The sequence below is a fragment of the Rhinoderma darwinii genome, chromosome 3, assembly GCF_050947455.1.
Source record: "Rhinoderma darwinii isolate aRhiDar2 chromosome 3, aRhiDar2.hap1, whole genome shotgun sequence".
Classification (NCBI taxonomy): Eukaryota; Metazoa; Chordata; class Amphibia; order Anura; family Rhinodermatidae; genus Rhinoderma; species Rhinoderma darwinii.
The window spans coordinates 25,378,149-25,403,820 of record NC_134689.1 but is presented as its reverse complement, the minus strand read 5'-3'; the positions used below and the strand labels follow the sequence as shown (position 1 = coordinate 25,403,820).

The 25,672-nt window shown below is 43.1% G+C and overlaps 1 protein-coding gene across 2 annotated transcripts in view; it reads right to left on the bottom strand.

The window, feature by feature from the left end:
- Positions 1-10,945, bottom strand: part of ANXA6 (annexin A6) — a 91,953-nt gene extending 81,008 nt beyond the window's left edge. For both annotated transcript variants that reach the window (XM_075856146.1, XM_075856147.1), the window contains exon 1: positions 10,792-10,945. The gene's annotated coding sequence lies outside the window, so the exon portion shown is untranslated. The remainder of the gene's footprint in view (positions 1-10,791) is intronic.
- Between the last annotated feature and the right edge of the window lie 14,727 nt (positions 10,946-25,672).

The window sequence follows — 25,672 nt, the reverse complement described above, 5'->3', positions numbered from 1 at the left end:
TCTGTGTGAACAAGGCCTAATGCATTATAGTCACTACTTTCTACCTCTTTAGGCTAAAACCTTTAATTAGAGCAGTGTTCTCTGTATTAGGCCGGATTCACACGAGCGGTCCGTATATCATGGACCAAACACGATCATGCGAATCCGGCCTTATGTAGTATCCACTGCTATGCTGCCCCCATTGTTTACATTGCTAAGCAGCTGAAACAAGTTTATGTGACGTGTTTATGGCTGTGTGCAGCACAACACACACGCTCACACACACACACACACACACACACACACACACACACACACACACACACACACACACACACACTCACTCTATGGGTAGGTGTTTCTCCATACAGTAACTTATTTAAGGCACAGTTTCTCCTCTAATATTTTATCATGAGCTGCTAGTATTCCAACCAGATTATAGCTGTGCAGTTTCTAGTACAGTTTAGGAAATAAAAATTTTGTTCGTTTTTAAGGGCAACAAAGCTGTTTTTACAAGTGTTATGAATAACCCATTGTGCCTTGAATAACGCCAGCTGTAAATACAACCCTGGTACCTCTGTGCCACATATACCAACTCATGTCACCTAAACACTAGAACAAAGCAGACTACACAGTTCATAAATATTTCATAGCCGAAACAGCAGATAACAGTCCAGGTTGTTTATAGTCCTTGCGTCCACATTACTATCCCAGGCGTTAACACCTAATTCTCTGTGTTTCGCTCACCCCCTCAGCCCCTCGACTGCCCCTCACTCCTCACCTCCGAGGAATGAAGCAGATGTTCTGTCCCTGATATGTAGAGACAGCTGAGTGCGAAACGCAAACCCACAAAGCTAATAGCCAAAAGCAAATGAAATATTTAGGACTTCTATTGTGCACAACAAAAATTAGTTCGAGTATAGGTGGCCAAATGGTGAGATGGGATATTAACCCCTCAAGTGCCAGTGGGTTTGCAATTCAGATCAAGTTGAAAATTCAGCGGAAAATCAAGTATTTTGAGGCATAATAGAGAAAAATTTTAATCTGTCCTGTTTCGGCAATTTTATCATGGAGTTTTATTATTTTTACGTTGTTCATTATTTTATTATGTAGGACAAAATGCATTTTGTAAACACAAAATACAATATACAAAGTCGGATTACGACTTCATACAACGTGAAGGTTGTATAGACCAGTAACACGGTGCATGAGCCCTTCGTTCATACAGAATCTGTGAGACCATTTCCAGACAAAATGGCTGCCGCCACCTGTGTGTAGTCAACAGTGTAGTCACCGCAGGCATTAATTCAATAGACAGCTGGTAACTATGCACATTTGTTTTCATCATTGGAGGATAATGTTCCAGTCAGAGTCTTCCAAACATTATATAGGAGTCCCGGTATACAGATGTACTTTCCTGAACGGTAAAAATCCTGAGCCATGTTTTCATGTCCGCACCATGGCAGGATCCCATCTAGGAAATTGCCTGCTGCAGTCTGTCAGGTGACCAGATCTGCAAACCCAGGCAGCGCGGCCCTAGAGATTAGTCGTGAAGTAGTATTGATGGTTCTATTTTTAGGCAGCTGTACTCCATGTTACAGACATGGGGAGGCCTTCATTGCAGGGGGATCACGGCTATATACCAGGCAGCTTTATATATTAAAGAACACTTTGGGCCAAATATATATAGTGAATATCCCTAAAAGACCACTTCTCTGAGAAGACCACTCCCGCTAGACCAGATTTCTCTATGATGGGTTCGGAATTCACTTATATCCTATGTATCCTCCTTGAGAAGACCACCCATGTAGAGGACCATTTTTCACTCCAATTTGGGGTGGTCATGTCAAAGAGACAGTGGCGTTATTACCAGGGGTATAGGCATAGCAGCTGCTATGGGACTTAGCAGGTGAGTGGGCCCAACTCCACTTTTAAAAGCACCTCATGGGTGAAAGATAGGACAGAGGAGACCATAATAACCATAACCTGTATCCTAAATTAATGAAATTGAAGAGGGGAAACCAAGGACCGCACATCCACAACATTAACCTTTTTTTGCAACTTCTGGTACCAGCACTCCATGCTTTTGACCCAGCTGATTTTAATTTAGGAATGACCTCATAAGGGTTTCTGCTCTTGTGCTCTCTGTTGGCCACTGGGAGCGCATCTAATGGTGACTTCATTCTATCTTTTCACTTGTTGTGGTGCCGTGTGGTGGTGTCTGTTGCTGTGGTGCTGCACTTGTGGGGGGACATGGCCCAGAACCAATGTTAGCTTGGCCTGGCAGCAGGGTTGTTTTTGGGCATCTGAGTTGCTCCCTCTGCGGGTGCGGCATTGTCGTGGTGGGCGTCGCCATGCGATGCTACAACCAATAGAGTAGGGACCCACTTAAAGGAGGTCGCTGTAAAGTGGCAAATGGGCTTATACAATTTGATTAAAATGTTAACAAAGAACCTCCTGTTCATGTTTATTGATTAATATTGTGGATGTGCGGTTCTTAGTTTCTCCTCTTCAATTTCTGTATCCTAAATTAATTTTGTTACTGATCGCCCTCTTTATTTAACGAGGCCCCATTCTAAGTTCCGTGGTTTCCGGTTATAATTGTGATGTCTTTATTTAGTGAAAGGCAGCGGTTTATATGTAAGTTGTGGTAACATCTGAGCTCTTAAGCCTAAGGCCTTGATCACAAGGCGTGTATTCGACACGTTTTTTTGCGGCAAAAAACGTGTCAAAGACGCTTGCTTTAAGTTTCCCATTGACATCAATGGGAAAACACATTGTAGAGCATACGACAAGTTTTTTTTTACGCTCGCGTGTTTAAAAAACGCATTGAGCAAAAAAAGAAGCGTCAGTTCAATTCTTGGCGCGTAAAACGCTACTAATTTCCATAGTCAATGGGAGTCCTAATTACGTGGCCAAAAACTTACTGAAAACGCGTCAATAAACGCAGCGAAGAAGTGTTTTTAAAAAGGGCTTTGAAAAACGCTAGCATTTTTTAGGCGTTTACACGTCGTTTTTTTTTAGCACCGTGTGAACAAGGCCTAAGGGGGCCTAAAACGGTCCCTCTGCCTCATATGAGGAGACCAGTACTATACGTAATAGTTGGGGGCTCTGTTACAGATTTTGCATTGGGGTCTAGGACCCTCAAGCTATGTCTCACCCGAAAGGTGGTTGACAGGGCTGAACCAATATGGTGTCAGATCTGGCTGCCATTTATGCTGAAATACCATACAAACGGCATCCTAGTTAACTCTTGAAAAAATGACGAATGGGATAAGGCCTCATGCACACAACCGTAGTGGTGTGCACGGCTGTGATTTCGGCTCTCATGGCCGCTGTGTGTCACCCGCTGGCCACCCGCAAATCGTGTGTATTCATTTCTATGAGCCTGGACCGCAAAACATGGCCGTAATAAGACATGTCCTATCTTTTTGCGGTCCAGCCTCCTGGGCAATGCACGGACCGTGGAAACCATGGTCATGTGCATGGGCCCATTGAAATGAATGGGGCTGTAATTCACCTGCCGATTTGCAAAAATACGTTTGTGTGCATGGGGCCTAAGGATTAAATTGCTGATATCGTTTTTATTTTATTTTTATTGTTACTTTGCTTTTTTATAGAGCTCATCCCCCATAAAGTGAACAGACTTTTGGGGATGCACTATAACGGCTTAGTGAGAAGGTAGAAGTGGTACAAGGGGTGTAAGTGATAGCCGGGCCTCGTACCTACAATGACCAATTATTTGTAAAACGGCAGTACTAAAAGGGTGTAAAAAGTCATTACAAAAAGGCAGTTCCTTAGAATATACCCCATTAAAAGGCCACCAGAAAATATATTGATGGTTGTTAATGGGTTAAACTGGATAATGTTGGCGCCGTCAGGAATTCTTGTGTGCGAAATAGAAATAGGAGAACAAAATACTCGGAACAAATGGAAACTTGTATATCGCTAATGAAAAGTCAAGATGTAAGAAAATAAGGAACGTTCTTCTATAGGTTATTTGCCATTCTATGTCTTGTATTCTATAGTGAATAGTCCCAGTCATGAAAACAACTTGAGTTGCAGACTCCTGAGAAAGGCCAGAGACCTTTGTGGTTTTAAGGGTGCGAGGTTTGCCAGATTTTTTTGTAAATATAGGACCTCATGTATCACAGTCTCTGAGAAAAAGGTGATCTTGTTGCTCAGAGCAACCAATCAGAATTCAGCTTTCATTATCTTATGAGCACCAAAAAATGCTTAATGTGGACAGTTGTTATGGGCAACACGACCGTTCCTTCTTGAAAACAGTTTTTGTATTGTCAATGCCTTATGACTCGAAAATCAGTCCCACAAACCCCACATAAAGAAATCTCTTAAAGGGATTGTCTGACTTTGAAAACCCATTCCCAAATATTATATTGGGACGTTCTCAGTTAATAGAGAGGAATCCCTTATTTGTTACCTCCATAAATTATCTGGAGCAGAGAGCAGCTATAAACAGCCCCTTGATTTAAATGGGATCCGTGTAATACCTAATTTCACCTGTGGTGGCACTGCAGGAAAAATGAACACTTTTTACGACACTCCCCTGCAGATTGGAGTTGATCTCTGGGATGCCCAGCAGTAAGTCATACTGTGTCAGCATATCTGCTAGAGTAAAGGGATTTTTTAAACTGGGATTTTTTAAACTGGAAGTCCCCCATAACCCCCCTTCCTTTCCACACTACTCTGTGTTATTTGGAAGAAAAAGAGCAAAAACAGCAAAAAGTAGTTCCCGAAAAGCACAATAGGGTTATATCTAGTCTTGCATATTTGGTAAAATACCTGCACTTAAAAAAAAACAAAAAAACTATAGAGACTACTAAATTACTTAAAGTAACAACTAAGATCAGTGATTTTTTTGGTGGTGGGGGAGGGGAAACTATAATTTACTAGACAAAGTGGTTTTCATAGGGGAAGTATGAAATTGGACAAGTAACGTCCTATGTGGGTAATGTAAGTGTTATAATCAGATCTTCTCACAATAAAGATGTTATCCAGGATTTTAAAATTGATGGCCTATCCTTAAGACAAGCCCTCAATATTAGATCGGTGGGGGTCCGACTCTCGGTACCCCCGCTGATCAGCTGTTTGAAGAGGTTACGATGCTCGTACAAGCGCTTCAGTACCTTCATTGTTGACATCAATTTAAATTCCTCTTCATACTTGCAAATGAAGTTACATTCGTAGCGGCTGTACAACGTATTGCAGCAACGCCCCCCATTCAAACAGCTGATCGGCAGGGGTGCCGAGAGTCAGACCCTCCCTGATCTAATATTAACAGCCTATCCTAAAGATAGGCCATCAATTTTAAAATCCCACGTAACCCCTTTAATAATTCTTTATTATATCCCAGGAGAACACATTCCTTGTGCTCACAAGCCTTTACTATGGATATCTGTTCATACCCAGAGATATATGGGGGTCTGGGGATATTTATGTGCCCAGTATCTAAAAGGCTGACATCTCATTTATCATGTATTTTAGTTCTTCCGTCATAGATTGTTAAAAATTAATTAGACAGAACATGAGATATTTCACACTCCTGTCCTCTGCATTTTCATGCGTATTTACTGATGATGAAGAAGGACCATTGGGTGAGGTTAGCTTCAGTGGTCTACAATGGGACTGTGTGTAGGAATTCCCAACAATCGGCCTAATCTCAAGTATATAATGTAAAAATCTCTTTATACATTTACTTACATATGTAATTAGTTGGACATTTTTCAACCAACTTATATTGAATATGTTTTTTACAATCATAGGCATCGATAGCATGGCTTCAAAATACCAGTCCAGGAAGACATAACGACGACCTATCCTTAGGGTAGGCCATTAATGTGTGATCGGTATGGGTCTGACCCCCCCCCCCCCCGATAGTGGGGCTGAGCTGCAGTACCAGTCTCAGTGGCACATAAGTTTTCAATGCTGTGCCTGGATAAACATTGAAGGGGCAACGGCAAGGATCAATGTGTTTTCTAGGAAAACCCCTTTAACTATAGATGTTCTAATTAAACAGGTTTTCCAGGACTTAAGTATTGATGACCTATCCTACTTCAGGGAAACCCACCGTTCAGCAGAATGTAAGGGCAAATGCGCGGACCAGCTGGGTCCAGGGACTGGAGTGCTGTGCCCCTACATTTTGTTGATCTACGGTGGCCCTGAGGGTGGGAACCCTACTTAAAAAAATGTAACGGCTTATCCTAAGGATAGGTTGGCAATGTTTAAGTCCTGAAAAACCCTTTAATGTAATAGCACACATACATGTACAAACTGAAAAGTCAGGTCTCCTCAGTGATCTTGAACCTTCTATGATGTCCTCTACAACCTAGCGCAAGAAATACTTTAGTAGGGTCATTAATATGGAGATAATCCCTTTTGTTCCTCTCTACTGGGAAGTTTTTTCGCATATTCTTGTGTAAGAGCATTAGTGAGGATGAGCACTGATTTTGAACAATACGGCCTGGCTCCCAGTCAGCAGTCCAAGTCATGCCAAAGGAGTTTAGTAAAGTTCTTCTGAAAATCTTTCTATGAATCTCAATTCTCTCTTTGTTGCGTTAATGTTTTCCATTCACTAGAGCGAAGGTTCCCAGCCCAAATTATGAAGACAGCAGAAGGCAATAATTCCTTCTCCACGCAACATTGGAAGAAGAAACTTCCTGGCAACCACCAAACAAAGATATAGTATGTCTGTCAGCAGAACAAAAGAAGTATAGTGGAAGTTCTGCACCATCCGCACGGATACTGGAGAACTTCCACTATATTTTTTTGCTTTTCATGCTTACCTAACAGCCGGCTCAGCATTTTCTCTGTTCACCAAGACAACATTTTAACTGACCTGCTAACAACTTTACCAGTTGTGTTTTTTTTCATTTATTGCCATATCTGTCAGAAGACACATTTCTACACCTCCAGGATCCAATGGCAGAGCACTTTACTCAACTCCAACCATCGCCTGACATCACATATCAGCTGTTCGGTCATGGGAACCCAACCATAAAGCTCTTGGCCATCAGCTCATGTGCTGACTTTGTCCCCAGACATCCTATGACAACGCCATGTAGATGACCTATTCTTTGATGTTGGTCTATGGTGACCGATTGAGTTTATGCACGTGTTAGCAAGGGACGTCCACATACGTTTGGCCATCTAGCGTAAATATGTGTAACAAAAAGAATGGTACTCTATTTAGCGCTCTAATAGCATTACTAATATATCTTGTCTCTTAAAAAAATACAGGTTTCCCCATAAGTCACAATACATGTGACATCACCTGACGACCTTGTCCATGGTCTCGAGCATTTATAGTAGTCTGTACATGTGCCTATGAATCAAGAGGGTGAGGCCATTAATGGTGTAGATGCACCCAGTACCCGAGGCTATGGACAGCGCAACCGTGACATCACATGAAGGAGCTGCATTCGCGGCCATGATATTTAGATAATGGTGGTGTGAACATTTTTAGAAACTGGGATAACCCTTTAGTTAAAGGGGATTGTCCAATTCCTTACAGAAAAGGCATCATTATAATTAATAGTTTTTTATATCCAGTACCTTACTGAATTTAAATATCCAGAAGGTGTTTTATCCAGTATGTTGGTATGGACATCCCTGATTTGGGGTGTAGGGTAAACTTTGGCACCAGGGCCTTTAGCTACACCTCTGAATAGGGAGTGGCACAATAAGGAGATATCCTGTCCAAAAATCCTATTAGACACTGACTAGACTGGCTGATAACATAGAACAAAGGACTATGCCCACCCAATAATGTGTGAATTATCCAGATATAGGGCTTTCCAAAAATATAAAAATGGTACTTAAATGTCTCTTGTAATCTTAGGGGGAAATCGAAAAGGTAACATTAATATAAATACCTGGAGATAGAAGTCCCCAGATTGTCTTTTGTGGGAGATGTTTTAATATTCTATACTAAGATATCAGAGTCGTGGTCATTACAATGTCCATTGTGGTTGTCACCAAGCTTTCTACTGACAATGAATAACACATAAACCTGCTTTATTATGCAGAGCTACAATCTCCCACTGCTCCCTGCATTTGTGTCAGTCTTTACTGTAGTCCCGGCATTCTATTCACAAACAGTTTTATATAAGCCCTTCCAAAACTGGTTCAATGTATGAACACGTGGGATAAAATTGGACTTAGTTGGCAGGTATTCGTTTCAGTAATGAAGTTTGGCAATGCATCACTCAAAGACCGCACCCTACGCTGTACCAAAATCAGGCAGCATGTAAAGCAGAGAAGACTGTCAGCATCAACGCGCTGCAAATAAGCTTCACATGACTCGTCTTCAAACATTACCGTAGTCACATCATATGACTATTTAACGAATTCTTCTTTCGTTTTTGCAATATTGACTTAAGAGGAATAGTGACAACTAAAAAACTTAAACTATGCCATAAAACATCTATAGATGTAGTAGAGTTACATTTCTTATTTAACCCTTTAGTGGCTACATTGTAATAATCCTCTAAATAAAAATACTGCAGTAGCTTTACTGGTAAAAACCCAAAATATCATATTTTGGTATCAAGATGAGATGGTCCAAATGACAAACTCAGCTGAACTACCTCTGTATGTGAGATCAACAAAAAATGTAGAGTATTTTAGCATCATGGTGAGCCCTAGTGGGTAACATGACATTAAATGGTGCAATGGACTCGCCCAACCGAAAAAGGCTGTACTAATACAAGGGCAGAATACAACAGCGATTCCCAGCAGGATGCAGACACATGAAGGGTATATTCACACGCTTACTAAAAAACGTCTGAAAATACGGAGCTGTGTACAAGGGAAAGCGTTTTTTACGGCCGTTTTTGGAACTGCTTTTCTATAGAGTCAATGAAAAACGGCTCCAAAAGCGGCTCAAGAAGAGACATGCACTTCTTTTTACAGGATGTCTTTGTACGCGCCGTTTTTTCAAAGCGGCCGTGGAAAAAAACGCCCGGTCAGAATTGCGATTTTTATGGCCCGAAAAACGGCCGAAAATAAGCTTTGCGAACATACCCTAAGGGAAGATCGCACACGTGTAAAATACTGATGAACATTCACACTCACACCTACCATTTATGAGAGGGTGGCTGCTTAGTATTAGGTTGGGTTCACACGGCGATTAAAAGGCATTTTTACGAAAATCGCTGCAAAACGGCACGGCTTTACTGCAACGTGTGAACCCAGTCTGAGAGCGGCTGTTCATCAGTATTTTACCCCTGTGCAATCACAGAATTGTGGCTCGTCTGACTGCATCCTGCTGAGAATTGCTGTTGTATCGTGTCTGCCCTTGTGTCGCAGTCAAAGTCCTAGCCTTTAGGTGTGTTTATATGAGTCGTTTTTGGTAAAAAAAATGCATTAGAAATTGCTTTGGTTTTACTGCAAATTTCCGTGATGCGGTTTTTACAGGTAAAACTTGTAAAATAAGTTTTTGAAGCATTTTTTACCGCGCGGCCAAAAACAACCCATGTAGACTCACCTAAAGGCTGGGACTTTAATGACTTTGGCAGCAACACAGGTCACGCAGTCAAATATCACTGTTTCGCCCCGCCTGCATCGCAGGTAATGGAAGCCAAAGTGGTCGCTTTGCGACCCGCAAGTCACGGATGCTGGACTTCTTGTGACTGTGGTGTTGCAGGTACATCAACTTGCGGGTCTCGAAGCAACCGCATTCACTTACATTACTGCGATGTACGACGTATGACCAGTGGAGTGGTTAAGTCGCGGTGTAGCCCTAACCTATGGGTGCATTCAAACGTTGCGTTTGAGGTGCAGAAAGAACTGCATAGAAAAAAACACATTCGTTTTTAATGTAAAAAACGCACAAAATTGCTGTAAAAAACACAGGTGATTTTTGGATTAGTTTTCGATACTGTTTTTACTGTACCTCAAGCTTATTGTCTGAGTACACCCTTTTTCTCTGATTTTAAGTAAATTTTATCCAATTTTCTGTGATTTGTAAGATTAATAACTGAAATATCAATCTAGGGGACACAATATGATTTTAGAAATGGGAAATGTAATAAAGTTTTGGAAACTGATAAAAATGTCTCTAATGCAAAGTTAAGGTAATTCTTAAAGGGACAGAAACACCTAAAGTCTTATCATTTTTGATCCAGTGCCCCTTTAAAATGCCTTCGCTATTGGGTATTGTACCAGTCGACACTGTACTGTATGCAGCAGGGGACACACCCAGTCTACTGTACCGTGGTACATGATGCAGAATTGGGCCTAACATGGCATACACCTCTGCCGGTTGCTTAATATATTAGTAGAAAATAAATATAAGCCAATAAAGTACAAAGAATTATTATCAAATGTAGTTGAGCGAACAATGTCATTAACCATACAGATCTAGCAGAGCTGAATTAGTAGTTCAACTGTTTGGGGACTGTGTTATATCAAGATATCCTGCAGTCCTATGTAACACCAACATATGATGAGGTGCACCAAAACACATCGCCAACTTAGCCTGCTGGAATAATTATATTTTATCCTAAAATATGTCCTTACAAGTTGCAATTTAGTATGGCGACTTGTATGGTCAGCTTACACAGGTCGAAGCAGGACAATCGTAAGTCAATGAGAAAATTGCATATTGCAAAGTAGTTTCCTATTATAGCCACAGAGGAAAAGCAGAATACAGAGTTGAAGCAGTGTGTGCTATGACCGCATGGGGGGGAAAAAAAAAGAAAGGATTTGGGAATGTCCTTAAAGCCTAGGCTGTGTGCCAACTGCTCTGCCCATTGTAGAAGTGCAAGAACGAAGAATGAAATAAGGACTTACTTGTGAGGTGGCTACAGGGCTTCTCTCGGGTAGAGATGTGGCAGAGATCCTGGCAGAGAGAAGACTTGCGCAGCCCTGGAGGATAAGAAAAGACAGAGTATGCCCTCCTACACTGAAGCAGCTGCTACCACAGCCGTCACCGTGATGTCACCACCAGGCTGCAGAGCTCTAGAGTGACTACTGGGGGGGAGGGCCGGATCCTACCCCTTTATACGGAGCTATAATCAGCCCTGCTTCTGGGAAAAGTAACATGACATCTATATATTGTCTATTGTTTTATACTCTGCCTGTAACTGAATGAAAATCAGACCTGGGTTCATGAACAGGAACATTGTAGGTCATTCCCAAAGGCATAAATCCCAGAGCATACCTCTGAAATGTCGCTCTTTTGGTAGGACAGTTCCTAATTTGGACCTAAAACAGGGGCATAGCTATAGGGAGTGCAGAGGTAGCAAGCCCCTATGTCTCATATAAAGACGGCAGTATTATAAATAGCACACGGTAGATGGGAGGCCCTGTTAGGTATATTCACATTGTGCAGTTGAGTTGCATTTTTATTTTATTCAGTTTTGAAAATATGAAACCATCTGCGATTGATTTCTCAGGTAAATGACCGGTTCTGTAAAGATTGGATATGCTGGAATAACTCCGTATATATGCCGTACCTCTCCCTTTCTAGTGGGACTTCATACATTTTCTGTGGTATACATCTTTTTTCTTTATGATGACCTGTATATGTTCTTCACAACCTTTATTTTATTTATCTTTCTTTTATTCTCCATATTATTTGGAATGATATTTTCTCAAAATGTTAAAACATAGGAATTAACGATTTAATTATTATTTGACACTTTAACTATTTACTTCTACCTGCGAGTAGAACTGTCCATATATACTTTCTGATGTCTCAACTGTTTAATAAAGACATACTGAAACAGATTTCTGAGGTAAATGAATGTTTGTTTATTATTTTGTATTTGAACGTAGAGGTACAAAACAGACTATTAGGCCGGATTCACACGAGCGTGTTCGGTCCGTGATATACGTCCGCATGTCGGGCGCATTTCCCCGACCGAACACACTGCAATGAGCCGGGCTCCTAGCATCATAGTTATCTATGACGCTCGGTTCCCTGCCTCCCCGCGGAACTACTGTCACGTACTGAAAACATGATTACAGTACAGGACAGTTGTCCCGCAGCGAGGCAGTGACACCTAGCGTCATAGATAACTATGATGCTAGGAGCCCGGCTCCCTGCAGTGTGTTCGGTCGGGGAAATGCGGCCGACATGCGGGCGTATATCACGGACCGAACACGCTCGTGTGAATCCGGCCTAATAGTCTGTTTTGTACCTCTACGTTCAAATACAAAATAATAAACAACCATTCATTTACCGTATATCACAGACCGAACACAATCGTGTGTGGAAGGCCTTAAGGGTATGTTCACACTCGGCAGATTAGCTGCGGATTATCCGCTACGGATTTAATTACAGAAAATCTGCAGCGTATTACAGTAGCACAGAAAGTTTGGTTAGAAATTCAGTTTTTTTTCCGCTGTGTGTGGACGTACACTAAAAGGTGTTTTCCGAGATTGGAAAAAGAGTTGGAGATGTTATAAAACATTACAAGAACCACCTGACAGATCCCCGGTTTACCAGCGCAAACACTCCAGTGCTCCGCACCGCTCTTTGTTGACAATGCTGCAGTTATGACGTGCCTGTATATGTGACCGCTAAGGCCAGTGATTGGCTCTAGCGATCAGGTGGGTATATGCGCAAGTTTTTAGTACTGTACAGTCAACAAAGAGTAGCGCGGAGCACCGGAGTGGCTGCGATGGAACACCGGAGGATCTGTAAGGTTAGTAATGGCTCTTATTATTTTATGGCATATCCAACTCTTATTTCCGATTTTGGAAAACCGCTTTATGGTAGAAGACGCAATACAGTCAACTTGCGTTGGTAACTGCGTTTTATTCCCCTTTTTTCATGGGCTATGCTGCAGCACTGGAATTTCTGGTGCAGAACCGTTTTGAAAGATCGTGTGTCAGTCCATTTGTACCTAACTTATTGGAACTGCATGAGAAAAGTCTTGGAAAAGTTCATATCACCGCATTCAAGGATGACAACCAGGAAACAACCTCACTAAATTACCGCCATAAAAAAGCGCATTGTAAAACCGCATGTACTTTAGACATACATGCATTTTTCAGACGAATTTTTAAATATGTCCAAAAGGCATTTTTCAACCAATACTCAACCTCACCATGTGAATATTTAGGTTGGGACTATAAAGGTGCCCCCTATAGGTAACCAACAGCCACCAGAGACAAAGTAGATTGAATAACTAAAGTGCGGAAGTGCCCCCAGAAAGATGACCCAGGGGGTGCCAGAAAATCACTAGGGATGGGATCCTTCTATGGCAAATTTCAGGCACTTTACTGTCCCACTATAGAGTGCACCCACCTCTATTCTTGTCCTACCAGAGGGTTCTTCTGGTTCTGAATAAGCAGGAATGAAAGATTTTTTTTCCCCTACACTACAGGCTGCCCTTCCAAACGATCTACTGGGGGAGTATGTGTGGCCACCGGGTTCCTTATCCCACCGGCATTAAGAATATGAGGAATCGTATAGCGCCAGAGTCATAGGACACAGCAGACATGTCAATTGTAGGTGTATTGTTTACACACGGCCATGGGGTTTGCCCAGCGGGGCTCAGGTCACAATTAATAATAAAATTATGTAGGAGTAATGATAGGGGTAGGGAAACGGACAAGGGAGCCCTAATCTACCCGCCACTCTGTCCCTGCCTACTTGCAACGACCAGCCCTAGGCGACGGGGTACAACTGGCCGGCGGTCCCTACGCTCAGTAAGTGCACAAGACAAACATGAAAGGGAATACCAAGCAAAAGGGAAAGGGGCAGTTGCCCACGGCAACACCATGAGCAACAAGAGAGGTGAACGAGCCAAGTCAAACCAGGAGAGCACGAGGTACCAACGGCAGAGCAGAAGAGTAGTCAGTAAGCAAGGGTCAGTATGGAGCAGGATCAAATTGTTAGGAGCTGTAGCTGGGCCAGGAAACCACACGGAAAGAATCGCAAACAAGGAGGAACAGGAAAGGCAGGTATAAATAGACAGAGGGCGGGAGCTAGCTGAGTCTGGCCAGGCTGCGATAGGCTCTCCCACTCCTAAGCCTGCCATCCTGAGTGGTGGAAGAAGGAGTCAGTCTCAGAGACGTAGATTCAGGTGTAGACTGATTACCTATGGAAGTTAACCCCGAAGCTGTGCCTGGCAGATCCTTTACAGTAGGTTCCATCAAGCTTACATAAAAAACTTTTCCATTAATGTTTGCATTGACATAATTATTATTTTTTGTTATTAATTGTGTCCATTTAGCGTCGGCTATGCTATTCTACCCAGTTTTTTTAAATGGAACAGTGACAAATCCAATAAAAGATGTTGTCTGGCTCAGAAAAGCCAATTTTCAAATACTGTACTAAAGATTTCATAGAGGGGATCCCTTGTTCAGGACCTTCATCAGTTAGCCAGTGAGGAAAATGACTACAAAGAGTCTCTGGAGGACCCGCCATTGTACGGAAAGCCCATTGAGTTCAGTGGGATATGTAATAATACACTTAAAGGAACAGTGTCATCACAATTTTTTTTTTAATATGTTAAAGATGTTAGTGTTTTATTAAAAACGTTTATATTTATTTGTGTGTTTGTGTTTTACTTTTTCTTATTTTTACACTTTTTCTTCCCTATGGGGGCTGCCATTTTTTGTTCCATTTCTGTATGTGTCGATTAACGACACATACAGACATGGAATACGGCAGCCACAGTCCCATAGGGACTGCGAACGGGTCCCGTCCCATCCACTTCTGTGTACGCCGTCTGTGTGGGAACTGCGCATGCGCCGCTCCCACACAGTCCAATTTGAAATTGGCGCCGTCCGGCGCCATTTTCCTGTGGACCGGAAGTCGCGGCCGGACAGTAAGATTACTACTTCCGGTCGCGGCTTCCGGACTTGTGCACTTGGACCAGCGGCATCAGACGGAGCGGACGGGCCGGAGGGAGCCGCGGCGGCAGGAGCAGGTAAGAGATTTCAATGTATGTTCGTGTTTGTGTGTGTTTACTACTGTATGTAAACCTACTACACTGTGTGTTAGCTCAAAAAATGGCGACACACAGTGTAGGAGGTTAGACCGTTCAAACCCCTCGTTTATCCCGGCACTAGCCAGGATAAAGGAGGGGGGGATGCTGAGAGCTCACTAGAGCGAGGGCTTTTTACCCAATTTTGCAATGCTGCAATTTTGGGAATAGCTCCATCTAGTGACCAGCAATGGGAAATATTATAAATTAGAATCTAATTTATAATATTTCCTGACTCGTGAAAAAAAATAAAAAAAATTTGAACAATGTTTAATCACCTACACACTAAATGTTTAATTAAAAAAAACAAAACATGTTTTTCTGGCAACACATTCCCTTTAACCTGTGGTGGCAGTGCAGGGAAAATGAACAATTGAACAGCAGGACAATGTGTGATCAGCTTATTTTAGTGGGACCTTCTAACAAAAAGGCATTGTAAATAGCAAATAGTGGTGATAGTGGTGATGCATTGTTTGGATGGAAACTGTAATTTAAAGGGATAGACCCCTGTCCCTATGCCGACTTCCATCAAAAAAGGGGTTGTGTTAGAGAGACCATCTACTTCAATAAAGCCAGGCTATTATCTATGAAAGGACACTGAAAATCGCAACTTGTCTCATGAAAAGACATTCTTGAGCACTTAGGAGGGCAAAAACCTCCAGTGGAGGCAACGTCTAGGAAACTAAGGCAGAGGAGTAACTTGTAACTCCTGGGGCCCCAAGTAAAATTTGTAACAAGGACCCCGTCTTCACCTATCATGTGCCATTTGTAATACTGCCAGCGTCCGCTATCTCTGAACTCCCTATAGTTCTACACCCCTGAACCAAAGCTAAAGGACTGCCCGAGTTTAGAGGTAGTGGTCCAGCATAAATGATGGCCAAAAGGCTGGGGGAAGCATCTAGTGAGAGAAAGAGGCAGGAAATGACATCTCTGAATATACCGCTGTCTGCCCTCAGCAAAAACCCAATTCACACACTCATGGGAGGGAATTTATTAAGACTAGATTTTCAGATAAAGTACAGGCTGTTTTTGTTCGGCTATTTCCGTCGGCCCAAGAGATATTGAACGAAGTGGCAGCAGTACACATGCACGACCACCGCTCCATTCAAAATCCTCCTCACTACGATCATGCAGTGAGGAGGAACGGGAGTTGGGACCTCGTTCTAGTAAATGGTGGGGGTCATCTATTCTGTGGAAAGGTGATAAATGTACTTAGTGGAAAAACACCTTTTGGTCTGAAAAAACGCTGGCGTAAAATCCGCCAAATTTATTAAGAGGTGCACACAATATGTACACATTTGCCATCACTATTCACTAAGACTAATTTTTGGGGTAAATATTAATCAAAGGGACTACTTTATTTAATTACGGTTTCTGACCATGTTTCCCTACAAAAGACTTACAAAATAAAAAATATAACTACTCCAATTGGGAAAAATTAGAAAGCTCTATGTGTCCCACAAAAAAAAATAAACAAAAAATATTTAGGTAGACTAAGGAATAAACCTAAAAATCCCCTTTATAATGAAAAATGCAGCATTATAATAAGATGTGAAATTCAAAATCTAAATTAAATCTAGGGCCTGTTCACATCACCGTTCGCTTTCCGTTCCGGGGTTCCGTCGGAGGTTTCCGTCGGGTGAACCCCGCAATGGAAAGTGAAAGTGAAACCACAGCTTCCGTTTGATATCAATGGTGCCGGAAACATCGCTAATGGTTTCCGTTCGTCACCATTCTGGAAGGTTTCAGTTTTTCCCGACGGAATCAATAGCGCAGTCGACTCCGCTATTGATTCCGTTGGTGACGAATGGAAACCATTAGCGATGATTCCGGCACCATTGATATCAATGGTGACTGAAACGGAAGCTGTGGTTTCACTTTCACTTCCGTTGCGGAGTTCACCTGACAGAAACCTCCGACGGAACCCCGGAACGGAAAGCGAGTGGTGATGTGAACAGTCAGTGAGTCAACAGGTTTCTCTTGCTCTTTTTAACTTGTTCTTAGTAATATATATTTTTTTCCTTAAAGGCTATGTACACCTTTGAAAAAGTTTTTTTTGTTTGTTTTTAATAAAAATGTGTATTAATGTGTTTTGTGTAACTTTCTAATTACATTTTATTGAAAATTATTTAAACTTTGCGAGATACAGCCGCTTTGTATCCTGTATACAGAGCAGCTGTATCTTGCGCTGAAACCTGTATCCGTCAGGTCAGCGGCACTGACAGGTCCAGTGACAGCGGGTCCTGCTGTTATCGATCACATCTAAGAACTTTTATGTGATCGATAGCAGCTCGATCCTGTGTGTCAGAGACATGCAGGACCCGCTGTCACTGGACCCGTCAGACCCACTGACCTGACGGACACATGTTTCAGGGCTTCATAGGAGACTGTCAGAATCGCGATATATTGCAATACATTAGTATTGCAGTATATTATGCAGGTGATCCAATAATCCCTCGTTCAAGTCTCCCAAGGGGACTAGTAAAAAAAAATAGCAAAATAAAGGTTTTTTTATATACACAAAAAAATATTAAAAGTGTTTCCCTTTCTCACCCTAAGGCCTCATTCACACGGCAGGGTTTCCCGGCCGGGTGCCGGCCGTTCATAAATCGGCCGGCACCCGGCTGCATTAGGAATAATAGACCCCTAATGGGGCTATTCACACGACCGATTTTTTGACGGCCGGGAAAACCGGGCGTCAAAAAATAGGACATGCTCTATCTTCGCCCGGGTACCCGGCCGCCCGGCTCCCATAGAAGGCCTCATTCACACGGCAGGGTTTCCCGGCCGGGTGCTGGCCGTTCATAAATCGTCCGGCACCCGGCTGCATTAGGAATAATAGACCCCTAATGGGGCTATTCACACGACCAATTTTTTGACGGCCGGGAAAACCGGCCGTCAAAAAATAGGTCATGCTCTATCTTCGCCTGGGTACCCGGCCGCCCGGCTGCCATAGAAGTCTATGGGGCCGGGTAATACACGGCCATCACCGGGATGTGTCCCGAGTGATGGCCGGGTTTTCCGGAGCTTGCGCTCTATCTCCTCCTCCTCACAGCGCAGAGTGCATGTGAGGAGGAGTTGATGCCATTCTGACGAATGGCATCGCTGTACACTGTGTGGCAGGGCCGGGGTGTACAGCAGGTGGAAGGGAGCGCTGCGCTGGCTCCCTTCCCCTGCTTGAAAAGCACCCTGGCCCGGCGACACCTTCGATGGCGCCGCTAGCAGCTGCAGCTGCTGCTGCGGCTGCTACTACTGTAGCGACGCCACTATAGCAGAGCGGGGAGGTATCTCCCCGCTCTGCTATGTGCTAGCCGCACTTTAGCTCCTTGAAGGAGCGGAATCCCCGTGTTTTCGGGGATTCCGCTCCTGGACAGAGCGCTTGATGTCTCTGTCCATATCTGGGCAGTGACATCAGGGGAAACTCCTGAAGCGGAATCCCCGAACACATGGGGATTCCCCTTCAGGAGTTGCCGCTGATGTCACTGTCCGGATCTGCCCGGCCCGGCACGGATTTTACCGGCCGACACTCGGGCTCGGGAACGACCCGGTCGTGCGAATCCCGCCTAAAGCATTGTAATAAAAAAAACTAAAGATAATTGGTATTGCATGTTCGTAAAAGTCTGAACTGACTTTTGGTCACCTAATCTCCCACAAAAAAATGGGATAAACAGTGATCAAAAACTACAGATATATTTATACAGCTCCCTTTAAAGGATAACTAAATGTTTAACAAACTTCTGACCTGTCATAGTGACATGTCATAAGTTTTGATTGGTGGGGGTCCGAGCACTGAGACCCCCACCTATCGCTAAAACCAAGTGGCAGAAGCACTTGTGTGAGCGCTCAGCCGCTTTGTTTCAGTTCGGCTTTTTCTGGAAAGCCAATGTATCGGTGTACGGGCTCATAGACTTTCTATTGAGCCCGTACTCCGATACATTGATTTCCGGAAAAAGCGAACAGACATGAAGCAGCTGAGCACTCAAATTGGTGGGGGTCTCATTGCTCGGACCCCCACCAATCAAAACTTCTGACATGTCACTATTACATGTAGGAAGTTTGTCAAACGTTCAGTTACCTTTAAGTCAATGGTAGCAATATAAATACTTATGTAATTAGCTCCCTCTAGTGGTGGCTCTCTGTAACAGTTTGCAGAAGATTTGCTCCTTTTTCAAGAGACTGCCGAACAATCTGGGTATTGCCGGGTATGCTGGGTATTACTACAGCCGCCAAGGGAACATTCACGCTTCAGTCATCTCTCCCAGATGCAGAATGGGAAACCTGCAGAATATTGCAGCTATATGTCCCTGTCTCAATACTATCTTTAACTGCATAACTAGGCAGAATTACTATTTAGGAATGTAGGAAAGCAGAGCCACGACCTTAGTAGGAGATGTAACATATACACTGGTTGTAGCAAAGTTTTCCCAGAAATAGGACAGAAAACCTGTTCCGATTAAGACATATAATGTAATGAACATTTCTATCCATATAAAATAATACAAAATTGTATAAGTAGTAATACGTTGTTTTATTATTATGGGAACACTGCCCCCTGTCTGCTAATAGTGGAAACGTCTTGGATTCAAACAATTAGGGTATGTTCACATGCTGTGTTCTCAGGCATATTTTGAAATACATTTGAAAAAAACGATCGCTAAACGCCTACAAACAGCTGCACATTGAATTCAAAGAGAAAAATGGTGCTTAGTTCAGATAGGCTGTTTCTTTACGCCACCGTTTTAAAAAACAGCGCGTAAAAAACACCACGTAAAAAGGAGCATGTCACTTATTACCCGTTTTATGGAGGTGTTTTTCATAGTTCAATAGAAAAGCAGCTCCAAAAACGTCTCTGAAAACAGCTCCGTCATTTTCAGCCGTTTTTGATCTTGCGTGTGAACATAGTCAAATTGTCATTACCTGTATGAGGTTGTTACATCACAGATATCATTAATATGAGAGTTACCATGGCGATCATCTGATCGCTGATGGTGTGGCCCAAAACAAAAAATGTCACAACATACGTAGAATATTAGACTGCGGAAAAAAACAGATTCTCCATTAGATGAACATTTCCTAAACTCCAATTGTTCTATAAACCAAAGAATATTCCAAATAATAGATAAAATCTGACCACTATGTACACGGGATAACAGAGAAAACGCCCGCCTGGCAAAGAGATCTTGATCCAGAGACTGAATATGCTCTAACCATATGGCCTGAATAAAGATTATTGCTTTATGTAAAAATCTCATCCACTTGCCCGCTGCTGTATTCCACTGCGGTTTTTCCATCCGCACATCTGGACAAATTCACAGCATTTCCACCCCGTGTGGCCTGAGATTGACATTGAGCGCTGGGGACCACCCACTTGACAGTCTACTCTTAGGCAACATTCAGACTAGCGTGTCTGATTTGTACGGGTAAAAAATGCAGTTCTTTTCCTACATTTCTTGTAATTTATTGGCATGAGTGTGATTTGCGTGTGGCACACGTTTTTCCACGTCTGTGCAAGCACTTCATTTTATTTTTTACATTTATTTCTCTGCTTTTATATGTATTTGATGCGTGGAACATGGACAGCACACGGATGTCATACGCGTGCTGGTTTTCACGCACCCATTTTTTTTTTTGCGGGAAAACGGACCAATATAGGACATGGAGTGAGTTTCATGCAACGGACACTCGCTGCTTGAAAACTCACGCATGTCTGAATAGCCCCATTGAAAGGAATGGATCCGTGTGCTGTGAATTATTTCAACGCACAGCACACGGACGAGTATTATGCTCGTCTTAATGAGGCCTTTGGTTATGTTCACACAGGGCGGATACGCTGCGTAAAAGCACACAGTGTATCTGCGCTGATCGCCACAGGGGATTCCGGCCCCGAAAACTGCATGTAAAAATTTTACATTTGGGTCAGATTGTTTCAAAACATCTCAAAGATGCTGAGATATTGCAATCCATCCAGCAATAGAAAGCTCCATTCTTGTGTTGTCTGGGATAAGAGCCAACATCACGGGACATTCTCTCTCAAATGCTGCAGAGTAAGACTAATGCTGCATGCAAGCAGGCACAAAATGTTAGCACGCCTCATATTACCAGAGACTACTGTCTGGATCTGTGCGTAGGGGGGATGCAATGAAAATAAAGAAACAGTTCAATTTAAAGTCCACTATTGCAGTCCAAAAATAAATACGAGACTTGCAGCATATAAACAATACAAACACCTTGCCCACCTGGGCACTAAATGCCCTTTTACCCTGGCCAATTATCGGGCAAATGAGCATTCCCAGAAGGCTCGTTCCCGATAATTGCCCTTCATCTGCTGATCGTATCGTTTTAGATACTGAAACTATTATCGTTGTCGGCAGCACACCATTTGCGTAAACAGGGAGATGTGCTGCCGACATCATAATAATGTATGGGGACAAGCGATCGGAGTAACGAACACTCGTCCCCATACATTGCTACTTGTAAAAGGAGCAAACGAGTGTTGATCAACAAGCTGTCTCGTTTTTACATGGCACCCGTCTGCCTGTGTAATACCCGCTTAAGCAGGGCCGGCCTTAGGATAGATCGCGCCCCGTGTGAAATGATCTTTCCGCGCCCCACCCCATCATAAAAAAAATGATATTTAATAATATATTAGAACTCCTTCAAAGACACACACACAGTATTATGCCCCCTAAGTGCCACACACAGTATAATGTCCATTTAGTTGCATCCACACAGTATGATGCCCCCATCCCCTGGCTGCCACACACAGCCCCCTTGTAGATAGTGCCCCCTGTAGATTGTGCCATACAGCCTCCCTGTAGACAGTGCCATAATCCCCCACCTCCTCCTTATAGACAGTGCCATACAGCCCCCCACCTCCCCCTTGTAGATAGTGCCCCCAAACAAAAAAAATTGTACTCACCTAGTCCCCGTTCCCACGACTAACTGAGCTGCTCCACAACGCCAATGACTGGACACTTGCGTAGGCCAGCGTGATCCTGTAGCCTAATACAGAGGTTCCCAACCTTTTCGCACTCGTGGTACCCCTGGGAAAAAATTTTTACTCGGGGCACCCCTACCAAAAATTGTTTCGTGCTCTGCTATAGCGTTCAATAGTATCTGCGTCCTAAGGACGCAGATACTATTGAATGTGGCGCCGCCGGCTATGGGGGAGGGGGCCTGTCCCGACGGGTGGCACGGGTGCCCTCATGCCCGGTGTCGCTGCTAGCAGCCGCTATGGCTGCTACAGCGGTAGCAACGCCACTGAGAGAAGAAGCACCCGGGCGGAAATGCAGCTGCTGAGTCACCGGGCCCTGACGCTTCTGAAACACAAGCAGGGGAAGGGAGCCAGCACAGCGCAATGGCAATGGTCGCACACCCATAAGGCCGGCCCTGCGCGTAAGTCCTAATATGCGTAATAATGGAGGAAGAGACGGATCATACACTATCACCTATTATATACTATCCCCTATAGTGCCATAGGACATCCAAAGTTGATTATCCCATGGGAGCGTTGTTCTATGGATTATGGCTCTTCGTTTATACATGCTGCAAGTTATAACCTATGCTTCTATGGCTATATGCTGCATACACAGTGCTAAAATAAACAAAGGAGAGAAACAATGAATAATTCACACACATAAGTGACAAGTCATCTATCTATTATATAATATCAGTGGTCACATACTATTGATACCGTTCTAATAAATGGCAACATAGCAATATTTTTCATTGACATGTTTGTTAATAAGATTTTTAGAATTATCACATTCTAAAGTCAGATTCTCATGATTATACAGAGATGAGCGGTGCCACTTGGTGCTTATCTCTTCCTGCAGAACTGGTCTGTCACCATCACATTTGCAGGATGCTCCTTTTCTTGAGTCAACTACTAATTGCATACCTCCCAACTTTCAAGTGCGGCAAATTTTTGGGATGTTAAGCCAAGCTTCTAACCTCACTTAATCCCCATCCATACACACCCAGTTTAGCCCACACAGTAGAATGTCCCCATAGTGCCCCTCACACAGTAAAATGCCCCATAGTGCCCCCACGCAGTATAATTCCCCCATAGTGCCCCCACACAGTATAATGCCCCCATAGTGGCCCAGCACACAGTATAATGAATTATAGTGCCACCCACAAAGTATAATGCCCCAGCACACAATATCGTGCCCCCATAGTGCCTCCCCACAATATAATGCCCCATAGCTGCCCTCAACACGGTATAATACACCTATAGCTGCAGCCACATAGAATAATGCCCCCATAACTGCCCCCACACAGTATAACGCCCCATAGTGCCTCCCACATAGTATAATGCCAAATAGCTGCCCCACACAATTTAATGCCCCCATAATAAACTAAATCCTCCCCTAGTCCCGTTCCCATGACGAGTGGAGTAGATCCCTCTGCGGGTTCCCTCCGGTCTATGCTCTGTGTAGCATGGCGCAGGCTGGTGTGATGACGTCACTGCATCACGCCTGTCCGTGCCAAGCCGTTCACAGCTGGCGTTACATAGTGAGTGGTGGACCAGGGAGCTGACGGCTCCCTGCTCCACCATTGGATTCAACAGTATCTGTGTATCGCTAGAATAGGGACAGTTGGGAGGTATGGATCCGGGACAGTTGGAAGGTATGCTGATTGACTGACATGTAGCTCTCCCTTTCTCTTTAACAAGACATTCTTCATCGGCTTTAGTGAATATTATACAGCACCAAGTTCCTGCTGCTGCAACACATCATAATATGCTGTACATCTCACATGCTGCCGACCTTCATGAAAAGGATGAGCGGTTTAATATCAATCAATGGTAGATAGAAATCTCCCTCTTTCTTTCCAAAAAGAGGTACTGTAGCAGCAGAGGTATGTATTACAATTAAAAAAAGTGCCCCCACTATAAGTTATAAAGAATATGTTACCTTGGAGTTCCATGACCTGTATAAATACACTCAACCTGTGGTCCTTCTCGTATATGGTCCCAGAACTCATTATTTACTTCTAATAGTCGTATCATTTACAGTAGAGGGTACATTATCCATATATAATTGATCAGTAACATTGTATTGGCCATGGTCACAGCCCATAAAATCAGGCAATGAACACATTAAAATTCCAGATATGGAATTGAAAAATAAAATATCTAAAGTTTATTAATTAATTATAATAGCAACTAAAACATTCACTATTTCAAAGAATATTAAATACGTGATTGGAATTTCCTGCCAGAATGAGTCTCTTCCAAATGTCAATTACGGCCTTAACCCTAGCAGGTCGTGCATCAGCTCTCTGTTACTCGTGCAGAATTTGGAAAGTGTTGTGGGAAAAAAGTTTTTCTGGATGGATCTCTTTGTTGGAGCTGATTGAGGGCATTGGAAGGTGGGAATCAGGCTGAGAAAGAATCCATTCTCAGAGAGTTCAATCATTCACATAGGTCCGGGAGGGTCTTCTCTGCACGTACCCTACGCTCACTCTGGACCAGTCCACTTCTCCATATTTCATGACTGCCAGCTTACAGCCTCAGCAGAGTATTTCCCTCCAGACAGCTAAAGTACAGTAAGTGTATGATACTACTATTCCTCTGAATTGAGATTCTATTTTTTGTATTATCTAGAACCGATGGACTTCATCTTTATTGGGGGAAGACACTTGTTGGTCTATTTATCGTCTTCATGCTGATTGGGACCCAGATTAGTTAGAATTTAGGCTATGCCCACACATGCATCGGTGTGTTACGTTGTTCTGCTCCGTCAGAGGAGCAGAAAAAGGAAATAACGGAAGCAACTGTGATTTTACTGGAGACAATAGCCAATCTCGGCCAGATCTGCGACAGAGGCCCCTAACGGAGCCTCCAACGCAAATGTGAACGAGGATTCAGACAAATTCCGATGAGCATTGTTAAAAGTTGTCCGAATTATGCATCAATTTTTCTCTGCGATTGCCTTCAGTTTGTCTATTTTTTTCCGACCACTTGGCACCAATGCGCCATCCATCTTTCACGTCCGTGAAAAAGAAACTGAGACATGTCCCCAATTGTACCAACCTGCTAAAAACACCATTAGGATGGTCACATGACCACTGAAATGCCATTTCATATTGCTTATAGGATGCAGAGCATTCTGTGATCTTTCTAGTGCGTATTTTTGGCTTCTGACCATGTCTTAGATTCATGACCACACAGCTCTGGCTCTACATCCTGGTTTCACGTCTCAAGTGTCTCCAGCCAACCATCCATGGAAAATACAACAGAGCGGATTGCATACATATGGCGTCTGTTTTTCACAGAGACCCGTTGACTTCTATGGGCCATTCCAGCGTTGAAAAAGAATAATGATAGAGCATGCTGCTATTTTCTCATCATGGATGGATGGTCCATAGAATAAAAAAACCTGTAGTCTAAATTGGCCAATTAACTATAATATATCAGTGTTTAGTCTGGTGCTGTCCATTCTACACCAGGACAGCACCCAGGCATGAAAATCTTTTGTCTGAATGAATCCTTAGGTAAGAATTCTATGTTTCATCCAAGATATTTCTAGCCACTGAGTAGTCTGAAAATCCACTCATCAGCATCTATTAAAAGGAATCCCCAAAATTCATGTACTAAAAAGGTCAAGGTGGCCTGGATTTTTGAAGAATTGAAGACAGAAATCAACACTGTGATCTAGAAAACATTAGAAATTTTCTCTGCCAATTTATTCCCTTAGTCCTTCTTCTGGGATCTGTTCCTATTT